Here is a 10,698-nt window from a genome sequence, read left to right as displayed (position 1 = left end):
AGTGGCTTGATTCCTGGAAATCCCTGCCCCTTCCCTCCCAAAACTGGAATAATCCTTCCACTCATTAGCCTATGAAATTATGAAGCCCATAAAAACTAATACTGATACCATGCAGGGGCCACTGGGGCTCCTGGGCACAAGACTGTTCTGTGTCCCCCACTTCTTTGATTATAGGAAACAGCCTTCATTCAGCCTCCATGACCCTCCCTGAGTTCCAATGGGCAGATTCAAGCAGTTGTTAACTAGAGAAGGGAGGGGTTTCGATACCAGGGAGAAACAGTCAAGAGCAGCCTTATGGCAAGGTCCTGTTTCCCTATCAAAGGATACACACAACCCTATCTTTGAGGTATTTTGCAGATAATGAAACCCCCTCAAGGTGGGAAAATGTAAGTAAGATTAACATGGTATGCTGCCTACAAGGATGTAGACCCCAAGACCAGTTGTGTTGCCGAAATCTTGGCTCTATGTGCACCAATGCCAAACAGAAATATGGAGACACAATTATCACAATTATGGAGGAGAAGGAAAGGGTGGCTCCATTACTTTGCTAGGCAAAGGGGGAACACAGTAGGCTAGGGACTCAAGAACTGTACCCCATCCTGGTGAGTAGGAAAAGGTTATATAGTCGGCAGGAGTATGTGATAAGGAGGATCAAGGCAGTAATAGTCTATTCTTTCTTCTGCAAAGTTTCAAAAGGGTGGGTTTGCTGACAAGATTAGGGTGTGTGCAGGGTCTTAGATGGTCTAGTCTCCTAATCTTGAGGAGCCTTTCTGGTCCTTTAATCTTGCATTAGGTGGTTTTGTTGCTTTCTCCTTTATTAGCAACTGTTCTGCTGTTTGGAACTGAGAGAAGGTCATGAAGGCTGGAGTCTTGCCTATAGGATATGGGGGACAAAAGGACCTTCATGCCCAGGAGCCCCACAGGGCCCTGCTCAGCATCAGCTGGCCGTGGAGGTTGATGCTGCTGACTCCAACTTACTTCACCATCAACCTATCAGAAGAATGTCCATGCTCTTTGAACAATTACTATAAAACTTTTACTTTCCCTAAGTTGAAACACATAGATTTGAGGGCATTAGCCCACTGTGCCCCCCTTTTCCTGGCAAAGTAATATAGCTTCTCTTTTCTGGTGGTGGTGGTTTAGTCGCTAAGTCGTGTCCGACTCTTGTGATCCCATGGACTGTAGCCTGCCAAGCTCCTCTGTCCGTGGGATTCTCCAGGCAAGAATACTGGAGTGGGTTGCCATTTCCTTCTCCAGGGGATCTTCCCGACCCAGGGATCGAACCCAGGTCTCCTGCATTGCAGGCAGACTCTTTACCAACTGAGCTACAACTTTCCTGGTGGCTCAACAGGTAAAGAATCTTCCTGCAATGTAGGAGACCTGGGTTCGATTCCTGAGTTGGGAAGATCCCCTGGAGAAGGGAATGGCTACCCACTCCAGTATTTTGTCCTGGAGAGTTCCATGAGCTATACAGTCGATGGGGTCACAAAGCGTTGGACACAACTGAGTGATTTTCTCTTTTCTACTTCACCCCAAAATCTCTGTGATTTGATTCAGCACCAGTGTACAGAGAAGTTGAGCTTTTGGTATCAATAGTTCAAGACTCTCCCTCCCCTTCTCCTTCTCTTCCTCTCTTGCCTTCCCAGATGGCCCACACTCTGTCTGTGGGATGTGTTTCTGCCTAAATAAATTCACTTCTTACCTTTCACTTCATCTCCAAATTCTTTCACAAGGAAGCAAGAACCTTAAATTCACTAGCAACAACAAAAATCTTAGTTCTTATCTTGCTTGACTTCCTGGAACCATTTAATAGTGTTAAATCTTAGCAGATGTCTTAGTCTTCTTGGGCTATCATAACAATATACCATAGAGAGGTGAGGTGATAACAGGAATTTATTTCTCACGGTTCTGGAGGCTAGGAAATCCGAGATCAAGGGGTCAGCAGATTCAGTTCCCTGCTAGAGTCCTCTTGGCTTGCTAGCAGCCACCTTCTCACTATGTCCTCACATGGCAGAGAGCAAGTCCTGCTCTCTCTGTCTAATATGGATGCTAATCCCATGATAGGGCCTCACCCTCTTGACCTCATCCAAATTTAATTACCTCCCAAGAGCCCCACCTCCAAATAATATCACTAATATTTCACTGGGGGTTGTTGTTGTTATTCACTCACTAGTCATGTCTGACTTTGTGACCCCATGAACTGCAACACCCCAGTCCTCCCTGTTCTTCACCATCTCCCAGAGTTTGCTCAAACTCATGTCCATTGAGTCGATGATGCCATCCAACCATCTCATCCTTTGTCATCCCCTACTCTTCCTGCCTTCAGTCTTTCCCAGCATCAAGGTCTTTTCCAGTGAGTCAACTCTTCACATCAGATGGCCAAAGTATTGGAACTTCAGCTTCAGCATCAATCCTTCCAATGAATATTCAGGATGGATTTCCTTTAGGATTGACTGGTTGGATCTCCTTGCTATACAAGGGACTCTCAAGCATCTTCAAAAGTAATTCCTCAGTGCTCAGCCTTCTTTCTAGTCCAGCTCTGGCATCAGTACATGAGTAATGGAAAGACCGTAGCTTTGACTATACAGACCTTTGTCGGCAAAGTGATGTCTTTGCTTTTTATATGCTGTCTAGGTTTGTCATAGTTTTCCTTCCAAAAAGCAGTCATCTTCTGATTTCATGGCTGCAGTCACCGTCTGCAGTGATTTTGGGGCCCAAGAAGAGAAAATCTGTCACTGCTTCCACTTTTCCCTCCTTCTATTTGCCATGAAGTGATGGGACCGGATGCCATGATCTTAGTTTTTTAAATGTTGGGTCTCAAGCCAACTTTTTGCTCTCCTCTTTCACCTTCATCGAGAGGCTCTTTAGTTCTCTTCGTTTCTGCCATTAGAGTGGTATCATCTGCGTATCTGAGATTGTTATTTCTCCTGGCAATCTTGATTCCAGCTTGTGCTTCATCCAGCCCAGAATTTTGCATGATGTACTCTGTATCAGTTAAATAAACAGGGTGACAATATACAAGCTTGATGTACTCCTTTCCCAATTTGGGATCAGTCTGTTGTTCCATGTCTAGTTCTAATTGTTGCTCTTGACCCACATACAGGTTTCTCAGGAGACAAACAATACCAATGGGTTTGGTATTCCCTTCTCTTTAAGAATTTTCCGTAGTTTGGTGTGATCCACACAGTCAAAGGCTTTAGTGTAGTCAATGAAGAAGAAGTAGATGTTTTTCTAGAATTCCCTTGCTTTCTCTATGACCCAACGGAAGTTGGCAATTGGATCTCTGGTTCCTCTGCTTTTTCTAAACCCAACTTGTACTCTGGAAGTTCTTGATTCAAGTTCTGCTGAAGCCTATCTTGAAGGGTTTTGAGCATAACCTTACTGGCATGGGAAATGAGCACAACTGTCTGGTAATTTGAACATTCTTTAGCACTGTCCATCTTTGGGATTGGGATGAAAACTAACCTTTTCCAGTCCTGTGGCCACTGCTGAGTCCCACATTTGCTGACACATTTGAGTGCAGCACTTTAACAGCATCATGTTTTAGGATTTGAAACAGCTCAGGTGGAACTCCATCCACCTACACTAGCTTTGTTGGTAGTAATGCCTCCTAAGGCCCACTTGACTTCACACCCCAGGATGTCTGGCCCCAGGTGAGTGATCACACTATCGTGATTTTCTGGGTCATTAAGACCTTTCTGTATAGTTTTTCTGTGTATTTTTGCCACCTCTTCTCAATATCTTCTGCCTCTGTTAGGTCCTTAAAGTTTCTGTCCTTTATTGTACCCAACCTTGCATGAAATGTTCCTTTGGTACCTCCAATTTTCTTGAAGAGATCTCTTAAGTCTTTCCCATTCTATTGCCTTCCCCTATTTCTTTGCATTGTTCCTTGAAGAAGGCCTTCTTAACTCCCCTGCTATTCTTTGGAACTCTGCCTTCAGTAATGTATATCTTTCCCTTTCTCCCTTGCTTTTTGCTTCTTTTTCCTCAGCTATTTGTAAAGCTTCCTCAGACAACCACCTTGCCTCTTGCATTTCTTTTTCTTGGGATGGTTTTGGTCACCACTTGTACAATGTTGTGACCCTCTGTCCATAGTTCTTCAGGCACTCTGTCTACCAGATATAATCTCTTGAATCTATTCATCATCTCCACTGTATAATTATAAGAGATTTGATTTATGTCATACCTGATTGGCCTACTGGATTTCTTCAATTTAAGCCTGAATTTTACAATAAGGAGCTGGTGATCTGAGCAAAAGTCAGCTCCAGGTCTTTTTTTGCCCGCTGTATAGAGCTTCTCCATTTTCACTTGGAGAGAATGTAATCAATTTGATTTCAGTACTGACTGTTTGGTGATGTCATGTGTAGAGTCATCTCCTGTGTTATTGAAAAAGGGTGTCTGCTATGACCGTGTGTTCTCTTGGCAAACCTCTGTTAGCCTTTGTACATTGGGAGTTCAGTCAGTTCAGTTCAGTTCAGTCGCTCAGTCGTGTCCGACTCTTTGCGACCCCATGAATTGCAGCACGCCAGGCCTCCCTGTCCATCACCAGCTCCCAGAGTTCAGTCAAACTCACGTCCATTGAGTCAGTGATGCCATCCAGCCATCTCATCCTCTGTCGTCCCCTTTTCCTCCTGCTCCCAATCCCTCCCAGCATGAGAGTCTTTTCCAATGAGTCAACTCTTCGCATGAGGCGGCCAAAGTACTGGAGTTTCAGCTTTAGCATCATTCCTTCCAAAGAACACTCAGGTCTTGTCTCCTTTAGAATGGACTGGTTGGATCTTCTTGCAGTCCAAAGGACTCTCAGGAGTCTCCTCCAACACCACAGTTCAAAAGCATCAATTCTTTGGTGCTCAGCTTTCTTCACGGTCCAACTCTCACATCCATACATGACCACTGGAAAAACCATAGCCTTGACTAGACAGACCTTTGTTGGCAAAGTAATGTCTCTGCTTTTCAATATGCTGTCTAGGTTGGTCATAACTTTTCTTCCAAGGAATAAGCGTCTTTTAATTTCACGGTTGCAGTCACCATCTGCAGTGATTTTGGAGCCCAAGAAAATAAAGTCTGACACTGTTTCCACTGTTTCCCCATCTATTTCCCATGAAGTGATGGGACCAGATGCCATGATCTTAGTTTTCTGAATGTTGAGTTTTAAGCCAACTTTTTCACTCTCCTCTTTCACTTTCATCAGGAGGCTTTTTAGTTCCTCTTCACTTTTTGCCATAAGGGTGGTGTCATCTGCATATCTTAGGTCATTGATATTTCTCCTGGCAATCTTGATTCCAGCTTGTGCTTCTTCCAGCCCAGCATTTCTCATGATGTACTCTGCATATAAGTTAAATAAGCAGGGTGACAATATACAGCCTTGACGTATTCCTTTTCCTAGTTGGAAGCAGTCTGTTGTTCCATGTCCAACTGGAACATGTTGCTTCTGACCTGCATATAGATTTCTCAAAAGGCAGGTCAGGTGGTCTGGTATTCCCATCTCTTGAAGAATTTTCCACAGTTTATTGTGACTAAGCCAAAGCCTTTGACTGTGTGGATCACATTGGGAGTTAGGGCATCAACAAATCCTTTTTCAGAGGATACATCCATTCAGTCCTTAACACCTGGTTAATAAAGAATGTTTCCTGTCTCCAAGTTTAGAACTAATGGAGAAGTAAGACAAAGAAGATGTTCAAATGGAGAGAAAAAATGTCATCTTTGTTGTCAATAAATGCTGGATTGGAGAAAGTGGCTTAGATGTGGGGTTAAAATAGACTTGCTAATCCTTTTCCATGAAACAGATGGATTACCCACCAGATTAATGAGATAGCACATCAAACAAAGGCAGGAGAATATTAAGAATATTAACAGCCAAGATGGCAGAGGCACCAAAGAGAAGGGATAGGCACTGATATGAGAATAGAAACTCTCTAGGAACCTTACAGGGCCAGTCTCTTCCCCAGCAGAGGGAGAGCATCATGACCCACCTACAGATGGGCAGGGCAGAAGAGCCCAAAAGCATCTGGATTGAGCATACCTACTGCTTTCTCCCAAACCCCTTTCAAACAAATGACTCCTCTGGGGAGAAGTGAATAAGGCTTAGCAGGGGAACCTAAGAGTATGTCTCCAGTCCTGTGTTTCAAACTGTAGTTTAAGGCCATTAGTGAATTGTGAAATCAATTTATGGCAGAGTGGATATAGCCAAAGGGCAAATAAGTATGAGGATCACGTTGAGAAAATTTCCTAAAAAGCATGAAGAAGATATAGGTATTTTTAACATGATAGATATTAAAAATTTAGATATAGAAATATAGATGTTTTAAAAATATAGATTTAAAACTTTTGTATTAAGTGTGTGTGTGTGTGTTTGTGTTGAGGTACCAAATCCATATCTATATATATTAAAAATAGATGTCTATATCTTCTTCATGCTTTTTAGGAAATTTTCTCAATGTGGTCCTCATATTTGCTTATTTGGGTCTTTGGCTGTATCTGCTCTACTATTTACTCCACTCTTTGAAGTCTTTATTTCATCTAAGATATTTTTCACGTCTTGCGGGGAACTGCCGGTGAGAATGGGGTCCTTTGTCCGAAGGACACAGCTCTGGGAGCTGCCTCAGTCCTTGAGGGTTTGCTTGCAAACATAGCTCTCTGTCCCGCCACCCCAGAGATTAGGCGCTTATTTACTGCCGGCACCTGGAGTTCTGTGCAAACTTCTCACGAACAGAGAAATGTTATCTGGTGTAAGAAATAATAACAGGGTGCCATTCCCATGCTCTCAAGATTTCTTGTGACTATTTGTAAGATGTATAGGCCAACCAAGAAAAAATGTCAACTGTCTTGTCTTTCTCACGCTTTTCTGTATAAATATAAGATGCTGAATAAAGTTGGGGTCAGACTGCGTCCCTTCGTGGAGACGTGTCTGAACCTCTTGACCCCATCTTTGTTGTAGTCTCTTGCTTTAGTTTCTTACTTAGCCCCACCGTGCACGTTCTCGGGACCTGATCGACTTTGCCGGCTGGCACCAGCAATGTCTGATTCTATAGTTGGTTCTTCTGTGTGATTCTTGTTCCTCCTTCATATTTCCCCAATCCACTCTTTTCTTCCTCATTTATTTATTTTTAAACATTTTATTGGAGTAGAGTTGATTTACAATGTGTTAGTTTCAGGTGTACAGCAGAGTGAATCAGTTATACATATACATAATAATATATCCACTCTTTCTCTAGATTCTTTTCCCATTGCAGAGTATTGAGTAGCGTTCCCTGTGCTATACAGTAGGTTCTCATTAGTTACCTATTTTATATATAGTAGCACGTGTATGTCAGTCCCAGTCTCCCAATTTATCCCTCCTCCCTTTACCCCCTGGTGACCATAAGTTTGTCTTCTACATCTGTAACTCTATTTTTGTTTTAGCGATAAGTTCATTTGTACCTTTTTCTTTTTAGATTTCAGATGTAAGTGACATCATAGGATATTTGTCTTTCTGTGTCTGACTTACTTCAGTCTCTAGGTCCATCCGTGTTGCTGCTAATGGAATTGTTTTGTCCTTTATAATGCCTTTTAGATTAGAATACTACTTAAAATGTGTATTTTCATTTCCTGTCCTGCCTAGTCGGTTAACTCTGCTGTTTGTGGATAAGGTTTCCCTGTGTATTGTCTTTCTTTGGCTGGGTGTGTGTCCCTCAGCTGTGTCTCTTATCTGGCCTGTGGCTTCTGTTTCTTTGGGGCCAGAACTGAGAGCCTGAGGGAAGCAGCAAAGCCCAAGTGTAGCTTGAACTTATTTTGGTGAGTTGAGGAGATGCTGGTGTAGTCTGGTCTATTTGGTCCTGAGCATCTCCGGAGAACTTCCCCGTACATCTCTCTGTCCAGATAAGACTCTTCCTAGAAAAGCTGCCACTCACGGCTGCTGTAACCTGGTACCTAGGGTACTGGGAGGGGAGAAAGTGTGGTGGAGAGAGGCTAAGGCACAGGCCAGCCGCTGCCCTGCAGTTGTTTTTGACACGCGTACCCCCCAACCTCCTGAAGCTTGAAGCCACCCACAACCAGCCAGTACCTTCTCAGCCTGCAGTCATGATATGGTGATAGCTATGGGGCTGGTCAAGGTCTGTCCCAGGCAAGGTGGGGAAAACAAAGGTATATCTATCTGAAAACTCTGATAGGACTCTGGGTTCTGCTCCTGGGCTACCATCATCCACACCCTAGCCTGGCCCTCTTCAGGTAACCACAGAGTTAGTTTCTCAGATCTGCCAACTTCCCTGCGACTCTCAGGTATCCTCCTGACCTAGGACTGGATTCCGCTATCTACCAACTTGTCAACTTACTTCCACCTCCTAAAAGAAAACAAGCCTGGAGAGAGGAAGTGATAAAGGATGCAACTGGGGTTTGCACCGGGTCTGTGTGATTTCAAACCCATGCTTTAAATATCCTAGATCCTCCCTTATAGTTGCTGGAACCTAGGTTCACTCATTTTATCAGACTTTTCTTCTGAAAAAGAAGCGAAACTCACAGTTTGAAGTCTCTTGTGTGTCGGAAGAGAGAAGAGTAGCAGGGTTAAAAGTTATTAGAGCATAACAGAGTTATGTAAAGAGCAGTTAACAAAACGACTTCATAGGAGGGGAGGCAGCTGACTGAGAAATGCTGAATGTGATGAGAATTCAGGAGGGCTTCTACTGTCTAGGGGACAAAGATTGTTAAAGGGGAATCTCACAGTAATTTTCTTGGTGCTCTTAACCAAAAGGGCAGCGGCTGTAATGGCTCTAATGCCAAGGAGAGTATTCCATGCCATAGGATCCAGTTACTGGCTATAATACCCTGAGGGTCAATGGTGGTCCCATGTTTTTGGGTGAATATCCCCAGGGCATCCTCCTTTTTATATTACAAAAAGAAAAGGGAATCTGGTAATTGCAATGTCCAAGAGCAGGTGGGTTCATCAGATTCTCCTTTAAGGCCTTGGAAACTATGGTGTCTGATTCTTCTCATAAAATTGGATCCAGGTTGTTATTGTTTAGAAAGATATTACAGAGGTTTGGCCTTAAGAAATTGGTTATGCAATTTTGGCAATAACCAACTAGCCCAAGAAAACCTCCCAGCTGGCATTTGGTTTGGGGAAACTTGGGACACCATGAAGTCTATCTGGACCTGAGTGTAGCCCTTGTTTGGTATCAGATGTCCTAAATATCGAACCTGGGTTTGGACAAACTACAATTTTTCTTTGGTGACCTTCAGTCCCTTTGAGGTTAAAATCTTTAGCAGGACTTCCCTGGTGGCACAGTGGATAAGAATCCACCTGCTAATGCAGAGGACGATCCAGGTCTAGGTAGATTCCACATGCAGAGGAGTAACTAAGCCTGTGAGCCACAACTACTGAAGCCCGCGTGCCTAGAGCTGTGCTCCGCAACAAGAGAAGCCACCATAATAAGTCCTTGCACAGACTGCAGTGAAGAATAGCCCCGCTCGCCGCCACCAGAGGAGGCCCAGGAACAGCAGCAAAGATCCAGTGCAGCCAAAAATAAATAAATAAAAACAAAAACAAACAAAAAAACCAAAAAATTAAAAGTAAATACATAAAAGCTTTCACAAGTAGATGCTTTATTTCTGTGAGAAAGCTTGAGAAAGAGAAAAAAGAAGCAAATCATCTATACATTTCAACAAGGTAGAACATTTAGGGAACTTTATACCATCCAGATCAGCCTTTAGGATTTGCAAGAAATAAGGACTCAGTAAACTGTTTTTCTTCCCAAGTGAAAGCAAGGAGGTAGTGTTAGCTAGCTTCATCAACTTGAGTACTAAAGAATGCACCGCATAAATCAATTACAGTAAAAAATTTACATCTGGTGGGGATGGATGTTATTAACATAAGGGGGTTAGGAACAATAGGGTGTTTGTTGCTCTGAGGTCCTGCACAAACCTCCACCCTTGACCGTTAGGTTTTCCCACTGATAAAATGGGAATGTTACAGGGCTAATGCAAGGGCTAATGAGGCTTTGAGCCTTGCAACTGTTATGCGCCTTAAGCCTTGAAGAATTTCTTACAGGGTATTAATTAGTTCTGGGGAGAGTTTTGAGGGGTCTATATGGATCTTGAAGGGAAGTGTACTGTGGATTTTGCAAACATTAGTTGGAGATTTTGCATAAAGAGGATGGTAGCTGATTCAATAGAGACAAATGATCAATGTTTCTAGAATAAGCTCTAATTCTATCAGAAATGGAACAGATAAAAGATATCAAAGGGTTATTTACTTCACCTGGTGGGTGACTTTGATGACTACTCTCAAATTCTAGAATTATTTCCATTTTGGGGGAGAAAGAAATTCTGGCATGATACTTCCGTAAGAAGTCTAGGCCTAATAAATGGATGAGTGGAGGAGCTATGAAGAAAAGGATGTACATCTTTCAAAGGACTTAGACAAAAAAAAGAGTAGTTTAAAGGACAGGAAGCTGTTGATGTTCATTAGAGATCGCCACTATTTGAACTGTATTAGTCCTCCAAGGCAGGGGCTGCTTTATGGTCGTGGGGTTGGGCACAGAAAGTGTGGCTCCTATGTCAACTGAACTAGAAGAGATCCATCCCAAGTCTGGAGGAATGTTTCTCCAAGCTGGGAGAGGGAGGGTTGGGAAGAGCCCTTGTACTTCCTTGGAGCCCCATCATTAACAGTTGGGAGAAAGTTGGAAAGGCTGTTTAGAGGGCTGATATTGTCTGCCATGTTTGAGT

The sequence above is a fragment of the Bos mutus genome, chromosome 7 (assembly GCF_027580195.1).
Source record: "Bos mutus isolate GX-2022 chromosome 7, NWIPB_WYAK_1.1, whole genome shotgun sequence".
Classification (NCBI taxonomy): Eukaryota; Metazoa; Chordata; class Mammalia; order Artiodactyla; family Bovidae; genus Bos; species Bos mutus.
This window is presented reverse-complemented; position numbering follows the sequence as displayed.